Here is a 12,160-nt window from a genome sequence, read left to right as displayed (position 1 = left end):
CGCACAAGAGGGCAGCCGCTGCACAGACAGGCTGAGAGCTGTGAAGAGTGAACCTAAAGCAAGTGTCGCCAGATATCCCCATTATTGGTTATCGGCTAACTCTTAGTTATCAGTTAACATCATAGTTTCCAGGAAATATTTTAGTTTTCTATTAATATTTTAATTAACTACTAGCATCAGAGTCATCAGTAAACATCTTCGGTGTCAGTTTCCTCTGAGTGAATGTAGTAGACCTCTTAGTCATCATTTACTTCATTATTACCAGTTATGCACTAATAATTAGTGGTCTGCTAATATCTCGTCTACCAATCATCTTCAGCAATAAACATGCTTTAATTATCAGCTGATAACTAATGTAGCCATAACAAACCCCCAAATGTCAGTGGTCTGATCCAGCAAACTTTATTTCTCATTCCCATGAGTCTAATCCTCTGGAGAAGGGAACAGGGGAGGAGGTTCTGTTCCATTCAGTTCCAGCTTGACGGAGGGTTTGTGTAGACTACATCGTCTTCAGCTTGTGGCTTTCATGGTTGCCCCAGACGTCAAATCCAGCCTGCAGATAAGGGGGAGAGAGGTGGAGTGTCACAGGGGCTTTGGCCAGGTCTGGAAACAGTGTACATCACTTCTGCCCACTTCCTCTTGGCCACAATTCAGTCACGTGCCTCAGCCAATTGCTAGGGGCTGGGTAGCCACTTCCCAGCAGCAACTCAGCAGGAGGGAAGGGGAGCCTGATCTTGGAGGGCAGCTGGCTGCCTCTGCCACATGGACAATCTTTGTTTTCGAATTGTTGCTTGTCAGTATACACCTAAGTTACCTTCTAAGTATCTCAGGTGTCTGCTAACCACCTTGTTTTGCAGCTACTCCTGAGTCACAGCTGTTTGCCTTCTAAATCTGTGACAGCTGCTGTGAGTCTAAAATAGAGCAATCACAGACTCTTGTTGCCTGCCAAACTGGGATGGCACCTGCCCCATGCTCTAGACTTTGCATGGAGATGTGTGAAGTCACGGACGTGCTTTGTGCCATTTTATAAAATACCGGGTTTACTCCGAGGGTTTCTTTATTGGTCTCCAATTCTCCCCACCTTCTTTCTTCTGTGAGGCTAACACATTGGTTTGTGAGACAGTTTGGAGTATTTTGTTTTAGGGGGTGTTGGGACATTTTGAAAGGTAGAGAAAGTCAGGCTTCCCAGATGCCCTGCAGGAAACCTGGGAAATTCTCCAGATTCCTGCTCCTAAAAGGTCATGGCTGCTCATTCAGGGTGGAAATGTGACACTTCCCCAGATGCCTCACTGTGCTCTGGTCTAAGAGACTCACACCTCACCCCAACACACACACACACCACACACACACTACATACACCATACACCACCCACACCACACCACACACATGCACACGTATACACCACATACCACACATTCATACACACCACACAACTGAGGGCCTGCTTTGGGGGAAGGTAATTTATTTTTGCCTGACAGAAGAACGTGCCTCACACCATGTGGCTGTGGAGGTGGGGAGGGCAATTTAGTCTTGAGAGTTCATCAGAGTCACAGCTGTTAGGGAAGTGCCTGGGCCTGGGGCCAAAGTGGACAGTGAAACAGGAAGGCTGCCCCCATTTCCACATGTGCTCACATGGGGCTACCCCACCTGAGGCCTCCAACTACAGGTGCGCCCCTCCCCTGACAGCACCCACCTCTGGTGGGAGTCTTCTGTATGATTAATAAAAAGCATAGTAATAATAATCATATGTAATGGCCGTGGTACATTGAGTGTTACTTTTTTTTTTTTTTAGACAAGGTCTCACTCTGTCACCCAGGCTGGAGTGCAGTGTCGTGACACTGCAGCCTCAACCTCTTAGGCTCAAGTCATCCTCCTGCCTCAGCCTCCCTAATAGCTGGGACCATAGGCATGCACAAGCACACCCAGCTAATTTTTTTTGATTGTTTGTACAGACAGGGATGTACTCCCTTTGTGCCACAGATTGAGCTTGACAGATGGCCCAGAGGGTGAGAGGGGGCTTTCAGGAACTTGTCTGGGCTCTGTTGTTTCTGAACCATGAGATCTTTGCAGGTTCCTTAACCTTTCTGTGCCTCGTTTCCTCCTCTGTGAAATGGAGAGAATGGCTCCAACCTCTGCCTTGTGAGGGTGCACTGAAGCAATGTGTGTGTAACAGGCTCCGGACAGCACAGGGCACGCAGTGAGTACACTACTCTTCGGTCAGCCAGCACTCTTAGGAGGCTGTGTTTCATCCCATTGAATCCTCACCAGCCACGTGTGAGGAGTGCTCCCTTTACAGATGAGGAAACAGGCTTGGCAATATCAGGTAACCTGCCTGAGGCCACCTGGCCTCCCTTCTGCTCCGGCAGAAGCCCCGCCCTGGCCTGGGTAAGCCTGGGAGCCAGTGCTGTATCCTGATGGGGATGGGGACAGGGAAGAGGCAGCCTCTCTCCATCCTCCAGTGCCCTGAGGAGCAGCCTCCAGAGGAAGAGGAGTTGCCAGTCTCCCTGGCCTGCCAGGAAAAGATGAGTCCTGAGGCAGTCCTGTGGGATGCATTGGCTATCCAGGGAGGGAGAGGAGGAGGTCAGAGGCCTGGTCTTGATTCTCATGGGCTTCCCTTCCTGCAGCCCTTCCTTTTCCTGTGGCCACTCATGACTGTGGGTTCCAGCCTGGGCAACATAGTCAGACCCCATCTCTACAAAAATTTAAAAATTAGCCAGGTGTGGTGGTCCCCAGCTACTCGGGAAGCTGAGGTGAGAGGATCACTTGATCCCAGGAGGTGGAGGCTGCAGTGAGCTAAGATCACGCCACTGCATTCCAGCCTGGGTGACAGAGCGAGACCCTATCTCAATAAAAATTTTAAAGACTACTGAGTGACCACAGGTGGGGCGGGTGTTCCCTGGGGGCTGCAGTGGAGCTCAGGTTCAATCGAGGTCCATGCTGGGGCCTGCGAGAGGTAGTGACAAACAAAGGCCTCCCAGAGGGTAGCTGAGGCTCAAGGTTGGCTTTGGGGGTCAGGGAGAGACAATGGTAGTGGGATGGAGGGGTCTTCCATCTCATTTTTTTTTTCTAGGTGCTGATCTCTCCCTGAAACCCAAGGGTCAGTTCAAGAGATAGGAATTGTGACTGTCTGTTGCTCCCCCAGGGTGTGTGTGTGCCTGTGCCTACCCTTCCAGGCCTGAGCAGTGGCTCAAGGGCAGAGTCCAGGGGAGGACAAAGACCACCAGGTCACCTAGAGGGTTGTGCTCACCTGCACCTGCTGCCACAACCCCACAAGCTATTACAAACCTTGAATCAGCCTCACTGCTCTGTGGTGTGCTAAGCAAATTATATCTGGAGTTGAATAAGACACAATCTGTCCATTCCCCCACCTCACTCCTCACTGCTTCTTGGATAGGCAGGGCGCACTCCTGCCTCAAGACCTCACACCTGCTGTCCCTCTACCCAGAGAGCTCTTCCCCACATGGCTCACTCTCTCCTCCTTCTGTTGTCTGCTCCCAGTGAGGTCTTCCCTGACCATCCTGCATAAAATACCACCCCACCCCAGCACGCCCTACCCCCTAGCAAATAGCAGTATATTTTGCTTAATTTCCTGTGTCTTGTTTTATCATTTGTCTTCCCTTCCAGAATATCAGCATCATGAGGGCAGGGACTTTTGCAGCTTTATTTACAGCAGTTTTATCATCTATTATATCTCCAGACCTAGACTGCCATTCAGGCACACCATAGGTGCTCAATAAGTATTTGAATGAATGAATGAACCCCTATGCACCTGGCTAGTGTATTATGGGAGTCAGACAACTCACTGCAGCCCCTAGATACTCACAGGGGGATCCCAGGCTGGCACCATGGGCATCACCTTGGGTGCTTGTTAGAAATGCTTATTCTTGGACCCCACCCCAGACCTGTTGAATCAGAAACTGCGTTATACTGAGATCATTGGATGATTCCCAAATGCACATTACAGTCTGAGAAGAGCTACACTCATTCTGGAAAATGGTCCCTCTAGGGCCTTCCCTAGAATGCCCAGCTCCAGTACGGCTCACAAAACCCTCATGAACAATGTGGCCCCTGCCCATCTCATGAACCTGTTCTCCAGGCCCTGGACCACCACACATTCTCCACTCTCCATTCACCACACATTCTCCAGTCCAGACACAGGAGGCACAAGCAGGTGTCAGGGACCATCACTCCATCTCCCCTCCGGGCCTTCCCAGGGGCTGGTCTCTCCCAGAACACCCTTCCCCGCTCTTCCTGGCTAGCTCCTTGTGTGCCTTGAACAATCACTGAAAGGGTTTAGGTTACAGAGAGGCAAGGTCAGAACCTTTTTTTAAAACAAAAACAAAAACAGAGTCTCCCTCTTGTCACCCAGGCTGGAGTGCAATGGCATGACCTCGGCTCACTGCAACCTCCACCTCCCAGGTTCAAGCAATTCTCCTGCCTCAGCCTCCCAAGTAGCTGGGATTACAGGCGCCTGCTACCACCCCCGGCTAAGTTTTTGTATTTTCAGTAGAGACGGGGTTTCACCATGTTGGCCAGGCTCCAGGCTGGTTTCGAACTCCTGACCTCAGGTGGTCCACCCGCCTCAGCCTCCCAAAGTGTTGGGATTACAGGCGTGAGCCACCACGCCCAGCCAGTGCCCAGAGCAAGGTGGTGAGGAGCTCACCTGGGGCCAGCCCCCGAGCAGACAGGGAATGGCTGGGGCTCTGGGTGAGGGCAGAGCTGTGGAATGAGAGAGAAGGGGCAGATGGGGCAGTGTTGCCAGTGGACAGACCCTGGCAGCATGCTGGAGAGGGAAAGACCAGGACTGGAACATCAGCACATTACTAGGGTAGAGGGTGCTGCCTTGTGGGGAGAGCCAGGAGGGCAGGCTCATTCAGGGGTCCAGAGCCTACAGCTGAGGGGGCCTGACTAGAAAGGGGTCACTGTGTGCCCTTGAGCCACCACGCCTGAACCTGCTTTGTATCCTCCGGAGGAAATTGAATTAAATTCCTAAGATACTTAATACCTTGAGTTAATCTCCTAAGATAGGATCTCAAGGTAGGGCAGACTGAGAACGTGTCCATTCCAAGGAGGCATGTCCCTGGGGCCAGACTTTGGGGTATGATGGCTGAAGTGAGTCAGCAGAGTGTGTTTCGCCCTGCATGGCCCATGGAGAGGCCTCTGGGAGGCAAGTGCCCATTTGCTTCCCTGATGGCTACCTCTCTGCCCACGTGCAGAAGGTGGTGAGAAGGCAGGAGAAGAAAGGCCACAGCTCTATATCTCTTTGTTGTAACCATCACAAGGACATGGGACTCGGGCTGCAGAGGCCCTCAGAGGTCTTCTAGTCCAGGGATGCTCAGCTGCCTCCCCAGTCCCTCCTTCAGGGAACCTGATCACCTCATGAGAAACAAACCACCATTTTTGGAGGAGTTTGAATACAGTTTCTCAGCATCTTGTTGCAATTGCTATGCACAGGGAGGTTTAAGACTCTACAGCTGGCTTCTCAATTGCTGCCATGGAGCCTGCAGAACCAACCTGCCCTCCCCACGGCTGGATAATCTGTCTCACCAGTGCACAGTTCTCAAGTTTAGCATCTCTGAAGTCAAGATGTGTTCTTAAAGGGAACAATTGTCATGTCATTGCTGCAAATCTTGCACAATGGTCACTGGTAACTTGGAAGAAAATCCCAGAGACAAGAGTGGAGCAGCTTGTTAGGAAATGCCACATCCTCAGTGCTCGTGACGATGGGAAGGATCAGAGCATAGAAGACATGGACATCACAACTCTTGTAAAACAGTGATTCAGAAGAGTTCTGAATGTGAACAAATTTCAGCCATGCCTTAACCAACTTATTTTACTTGTATTTTCCTTTTTATATATGTATCATAGTGATATATGGTAAAATTGATCTAAATAATGCCCGGGCATGGTGGCCCATGCCTGTAATCCCAGCACTTTGGGAAGCCGAGATGAGCAGATCACTTGAGGTCAGGAGTTTGAGACCAGCCTGGCCAACATAGCAAAACCCTGTCTCTACTAAAGATACAAACATTAGCCAGGCATGGTGGCACGTACCTGTAATCCCAGCTACTTGGGAGGAGGCTCTTCGAAGCATTAGAATCGCTGGAACCTGGGAGGCAGAGGTTGCAGTGAGTGGAGATTGCGCCATTGCACTCCAGCCTGGGTGACAGAGTGAGACTTTGTCTAAAAATAATAATAATCTAAATTTAAAAATAATCTAAATAAGTCTGAAAGATATAGTTCCATAAGTATAGAATTAAAAATCTAAGTAATAAGAGAACACCGTGCCATAGTTTAATGTCAGCATTTTTTGTTGTGTGTGTGTGGTACATGCACCTTTAAATCAATGAGATCTTTGATTTAATGAAATATGGATAATTGTCCATTGAAGTCTACTTAATACCTTGAGTTAAACTCCTAAGATAGCATTGTACCGAAATCGTCTTGGTGTCTGTTTTCCCTGCTAGGCTACTTCCTTGAGGGCTGAGCAGCACCTTGATGATGGAGAGTCTCTAGAATCTAACACAATGTACAGTAGGGGAGCATAGTAATGTCCTGTCAACCAGTGGGTTTGGGTAGTGGTGTGTTCCTATATACCGGCCATAAAGGTACCTGCACTTTTTTTTTTCTGGGAGGGTGGGCAGAGTTTAGAATCCCTAAACCACTTCATCAGCAAGGCCCCTGGTGTGGTTGTATAGATTGTGCACTGCACAAAGTCACCCAGACAAGAGGCCCAGTGGGGCCGAAGTTGGTGGCCGACCTGCTGCCCAAGCCACATGCCCGTGGGACTGACTGCCCAGTACAGGCAGCTTTTCTCATTTTTACAAACATGCGATGGAGGTGATCAGTGGATTTGTTCCTCAGCCCCTAAGTGGAATTTTCCCTGCAGTGCCTCTGACCTTAGGAGTCCTAAGCAGCTGGTCAGGATGGGCTAAAAGCCTGACCTCCAGATTGGCCCAAATGAATGTTGTTGGGGCGGAGGAAATGGTTACAGACTTTTGGGTGAAGCTGGCGGTGCAGGAAAAGCTTTAATTCTGATTCTGACCCTACGCCGGCTCTGTGACCTCAAGTTAGTGAAACACAAATGAGATTTTGATTTCTTTAATTCCACAGTTGACTCGGGGGTGCCAGCTGGTGGGTAGGGTGGGAGTTCTGAGAGGAAACAGTGCTGAAAATAGTTTGGGGACATTCTGTAAGTTGAAAACTGCTGAGCAGCCCTACATGATGCCTGGAGATTTCTCCTCATGGGGAACAAAAGGGTAACAATTGGAGGGTTTCCTGCTTGGCCCTTCAGTTAAGACTTTGGCTCTGGTCTCTCTGGCTGCCACAGAATCACTGATTGTTGAGGATCAGCCGTGGGGCATCGTCTGAACACAGTAGCCCATTGCAAAATAGTTTGCGTGTGTTTTCAAGTCTTGGTGGCCAAGAGCTGGGCTGACCCCAAAAGCGAAGAAGCCGGACAGGGAAGCAAAGACAGCTGCGAGGAGGGAGTGAGGGAGCTGCCGGAGGAAGTACTGTGGGTCTATTTTAAGACTGGAAAATTGGAAAGCTGAGGAAGTACAATGTGTTTCAGTAATGGGGCCCAGCAATCCCTGGCCTTCGCTGGGATATTTCCCCTGAGGTGAGAGTACAGAAGGACTGAACATTTCTATTTACCAAAATGCTGAGGCCAGAGCCCATGGGAACCAGGAAGGGGAGAGGAGTGGGGAGGACAACCAAGTGTTTAAACCAGATAGAACCCACTGGGTGTGTTGGTGGTTCTGGACCTTGGCTGTGGATCAGAATGGCCCTCTCTGGGCCAGAACTGAAAACCACTGGGCAGTGGAATAATGGAGAGATTGGTGGACGATGGCCTGTGGGCCAAAGCTGGCCTGGCATCTGTTTTTGTAAATGAAGTTGTATTGGAACACTGCCATGCTCAATTGTTTATAAATCATCTGTGGCTGCTTTTTAACAGAGTTGAGTAGTTGCGACAGAGACTTTATGTCCTACAAAGTCTAAAATATTTATTATCTACCCCTGTACAGGGAGAATCTTTCAATGACACAAGGGTCACTGGGCTTGGGGGTCTAAAAACTTGGGTTGAGTTCTAGTGTACCTATATCCCTATCTGGTGACCTAGGGCAAAGCTTTAGCCAAGCCTCAGTTTCTTTCTCTGTAAATCAAGTAGCAATGCCCATCTTACCCAGGTGTGAATATTGAATAGATATTATATTTGTTGTACTCCTCTGAGGTATTTTTAGTTATTATTTTAGATATTACAACATACAACCTTATAATAATCTTCCTTGAGTTAATATTATACCACTTTACAAACAAGGTAAAAATTGAACCATTCTTGTCTGGACATGATGGCTCACACCTGTAATCCCAGCACTTTGGGAGGCCGAGGTGGGCAGATCACGAGGTCAGGAGATTGAGACCATCCTGGCTAACACAGTGAAACCCCGTCTCTATTAAAAATACAAAAATTAGCCAGGCGTGGTGGCAGGTGCCTGTAGTCCCAGCTACTCGGGAGGCTGAGGCAGGAGAATGGCGTGAACCCGGGAGGTGGAACTTGCAGTGAGCAGAAATCGCGCCACTGCACTCCAGCCTGGGCGACAGAGTGAGACTCCATCTCAAAAAACAAAACAAAACAAAACAAAAAAAAATTGACCCATTCTTGCAACAGTTTCCCTTCCCTGTCCTTTGAAGGTATGGTCATATACTTTTTCTACATATTTTATAAATCCCATATAAATGCATATTATTTTTGCTTCAGGCAGTCAAGTCTTTAAAGAAATTTTAAAAAGAGAAAATACTTTTATATTTACCTCAATAGTTACCATTTCTGGAGTTCTTTCTTCTTCCTGTAGTTCTGGGCTTCAATCTGAGATAAATTCCCTTTAGCTTAAAGCATTTTCTTTAGTGTTTCTTATAGTGGTTCTGCTGGCAGTAAGTTCTCACAGCTTTGGTTTGAGAAACCTTTCTTTCCCTATACCATACTGGATATAGCCTTCTAGCATGGTACTTTTTTTTTCAACATTTTAGATGTCATTCCATTGACTCCTGGATTTCATTGTTTCAGATGAAAATTAACCATCATTCTTTTTGTTGTCGTATTAAAGATAATGTTTTCTTTTCTTTGGCTACTTATAAGATTTTCTCTTTTAACTCTAAAGATTTTATCTATAGTTCGACTAGGATATGCCTAATTGTAGTTTTTTTCTTTGTATTTATCCTGCTTGGGGTTTTTAAGATTTAGGAATCTGTGGGTTGATATCTTTCATCAATTTTGGAAAATGGTCAGCCATTAAATCTTCAAATAGTTCTTCCCCAATTTCACCTCTCTTCTTTTTCTGGTGTATCACTTAAATTTACATTTGATCATTTGATATTGTCTCACAGTCCTCTGACAGTCTGTTCTGTACTTTTTTTTAATTTTAAAAAGAAATCATACAGTTGTGAGAAATTATTAATAGATATCCTTTGGACCCTTTACCTAGTTTCCCCCAGTGATAACATCTTGCAGAACTACAGTATATCACAACCAGGATACTGTCCTTGATAAAATCCATCAATCTTATTCAGATATTCTTAGTTCTACTTGTATTGATTGTGTGTGTGTGTGTGTGTGTGTGTGTGCACGTGCACACATGTATTTAGTCTTTGCAGTTCAATCACAGATGTATGTTCATGTATGCACCATCACAGTCCAGATTCAGAACAATTTTCATTGCTACAACGTTTCCTCAAGTTACCCTTTTATAACTACCCCCATCTTCCTACTACACCCCTACCTCATCACAAACCTCTGGCAACCACTAATCTGTTCTTCATGTCTATAATTTGGATATTCAAGAATGTTAACATAAATGGTATTATATAGTAAGTGGTCTTTCAGATTGCCTTTTTATACTCAGCAGAACTCCCTTGAGATTCATCCAAGTTGTTGCATTTATTAATAGTTCATTTTTTATCATTGAGTTGAATTCTATGGCATGAATATATCATTGTTTGTTTAACCATTCACCCATCAAAGGACATCTTGGTTATTTCCAGTTTTGGCTATTATCAATAAAGCTGCTATGAACATTCATGTACAGGTTTTTGTGTAAGTATAACTTCTCGTTTCTCTGGGTAAATGTCTGTTGTGGTTTGAATGTCTCCTCTAAAACTCTTATTGAAACTTAATCCCCAATGGCAGTATTGAGAAGTGGGGCCTTTAAGAGGTGATTGGAAGGCTGGGCATGATGGCTCACGCCTGTAATCCCAACACTTTGGGAGGCTGAGGTGGGCGGATCACCTGAGGTCAGGAGTTCAAGAACAGCCTGGCCAAAATGGCGAAACCCCATCTCTACTAAAAATACAAAAATTAGCCAGATGTGTTGGCACATGCCTGTAATCTCAGCTACTTGGGAGGCTGAGGCAGAAGAATCGCATGAACCCAGGGAGCAGAGGTTGCAGTGAGCTTAGATCGCACCACTGTACTCAAGCCTGGGTGACAGAGCAAGACCCCATCTCAAAAAAAAAAAAAAAAAAAAAGTGATTGGATTACACCATTAATGGATTAATAAATTAGTAGATTGATGAGTTATCATGGGAGGGGAATGGGTGGCCTTATAAAAAGAAGAAAAGAGACTTACGATGGCAAGTTAGCATGCTCAGCCCCTCACCACATGATGCCCTGCACCCCCTCAGGACACCAGAGTTCCCACCAGCAAGAAGGCTCTCACCAGATGCAGCCTCTTGACCTGGGACTTCTCAGGCTACATAACTGTAAAACATAAATTCCCTATCTTCATAAATTACCCAGTGTCAGGTATTCTGTTACAAGCAATAGAAAATGGACTAAACATTGCCCAAGAATGCAATTCCTAGGTCACAGGATAATTGTATATTTACTGGCATGTGTTTTGAGTTCTCTAATTCTTTCTTCTTCTGTGTGGACTCTATTATTAAATTTATAAATGAATTATTCATTTATACTGTATATTTTAATTCAAACATTTCTATTTTTTAAGATTTTATTTGTCTGTCAAATACTTCATATTTTCCTATATTTGCCTATCTTTTTACATGAATTCTTTAACATATTTAAATAGTTATCTTAAATCCTTGTTTGCTAATCCCAGCATCTGGGTTATCTGTGGGTCTGCTTCTGTTGATAATTTCTTTTTGTCTGATGAAGGATTACATTGTCTTTCACATGTCTTATCATTTTTTCAGTGTATGCCAGAGATAGATATAAAAGCACAGGAGAGAATGAGGTGCATAATATTCCCCCCAGAAAGAACTATCATCTTTCAGGAAGCTAGAGAGAGGGGCGCATCTGATCAAGAGCTGCATTCTGTGAACACTGAGATGCAGCCTTGGTAATTTCAGTTCACTTAGTTTCAACTCTTGAGTGTGGTATCAGGCCACCCCCTCCAGCAGAGGTGGTCTCTGAACAGGTGCTAAGGAGATTTGGCAACACTGAATGGCATCCCCAAGAAGTCTGCTGGGTTTCTGCAAGACACTCTTCTTTACCAAGCCAACCACCATCATCTTATGAGGCTTCCTGGAGGGAACCTCCAGATCATGTGAGGGGTCTTTCCTTCTTCATGCTTTGGCCACATTGCTTTGGGATGGTTTGGATTCTCTTCTGCTCCCTGCCTCCCCCCACACCATGTATGCTTCTTGATAACAGGGACTGTGCCTCATCCATCTGTGTTTCCCATTGATGCATAGTGGTTATGAGTTGGGTCAAAAGCAAACACAATAAATGTTTGTTGAATCAACAAATTTCTGGAGAAGGAATATGTTAACAGAGGGGTGGCGGGTCATCATAGCACTTAGAACAGGGTTTTGCACTGGGCCTGTAGTTGATCCCAGAGTAGAGAAGGCCCTACCAGTATGTCCAGCCCATCTGATGGTTGTGGCTCTATTAAGCAGTTATGAAAAGGAGACGGCAGAGTGATTGAAGGCATGGGAACCAACATTAACCTTGCTCTGCAAGTTTTGAGGATGGTTGTTATGGGGGGGAGAAGAATATTTGGAGCAATCTATGTATATCTAGATGGAACTATGGAACTCCCTTAAGGAAGAAAAGAAGCTGTAGGCATTGGCTTCCCATCATAGAGGCCTGAATAAAGGTAGAGGTGAGCAGGAGGTGACCCAGAGACAGCCTTCCTCACTGGC

The sequence above is a fragment of the Pongo pygmaeus genome, chromosome 2 (assembly GCF_028885625.2).
Source record: "Pongo pygmaeus isolate AG05252 chromosome 2, NHGRI_mPonPyg2-v2.0_pri, whole genome shotgun sequence".
NCBI lineage: Eukaryota > Metazoa > Chordata > Mammalia > Primates > Hominidae > Pongo > Pongo pygmaeus.
This window is presented reverse-complemented; position numbering follows the sequence as displayed.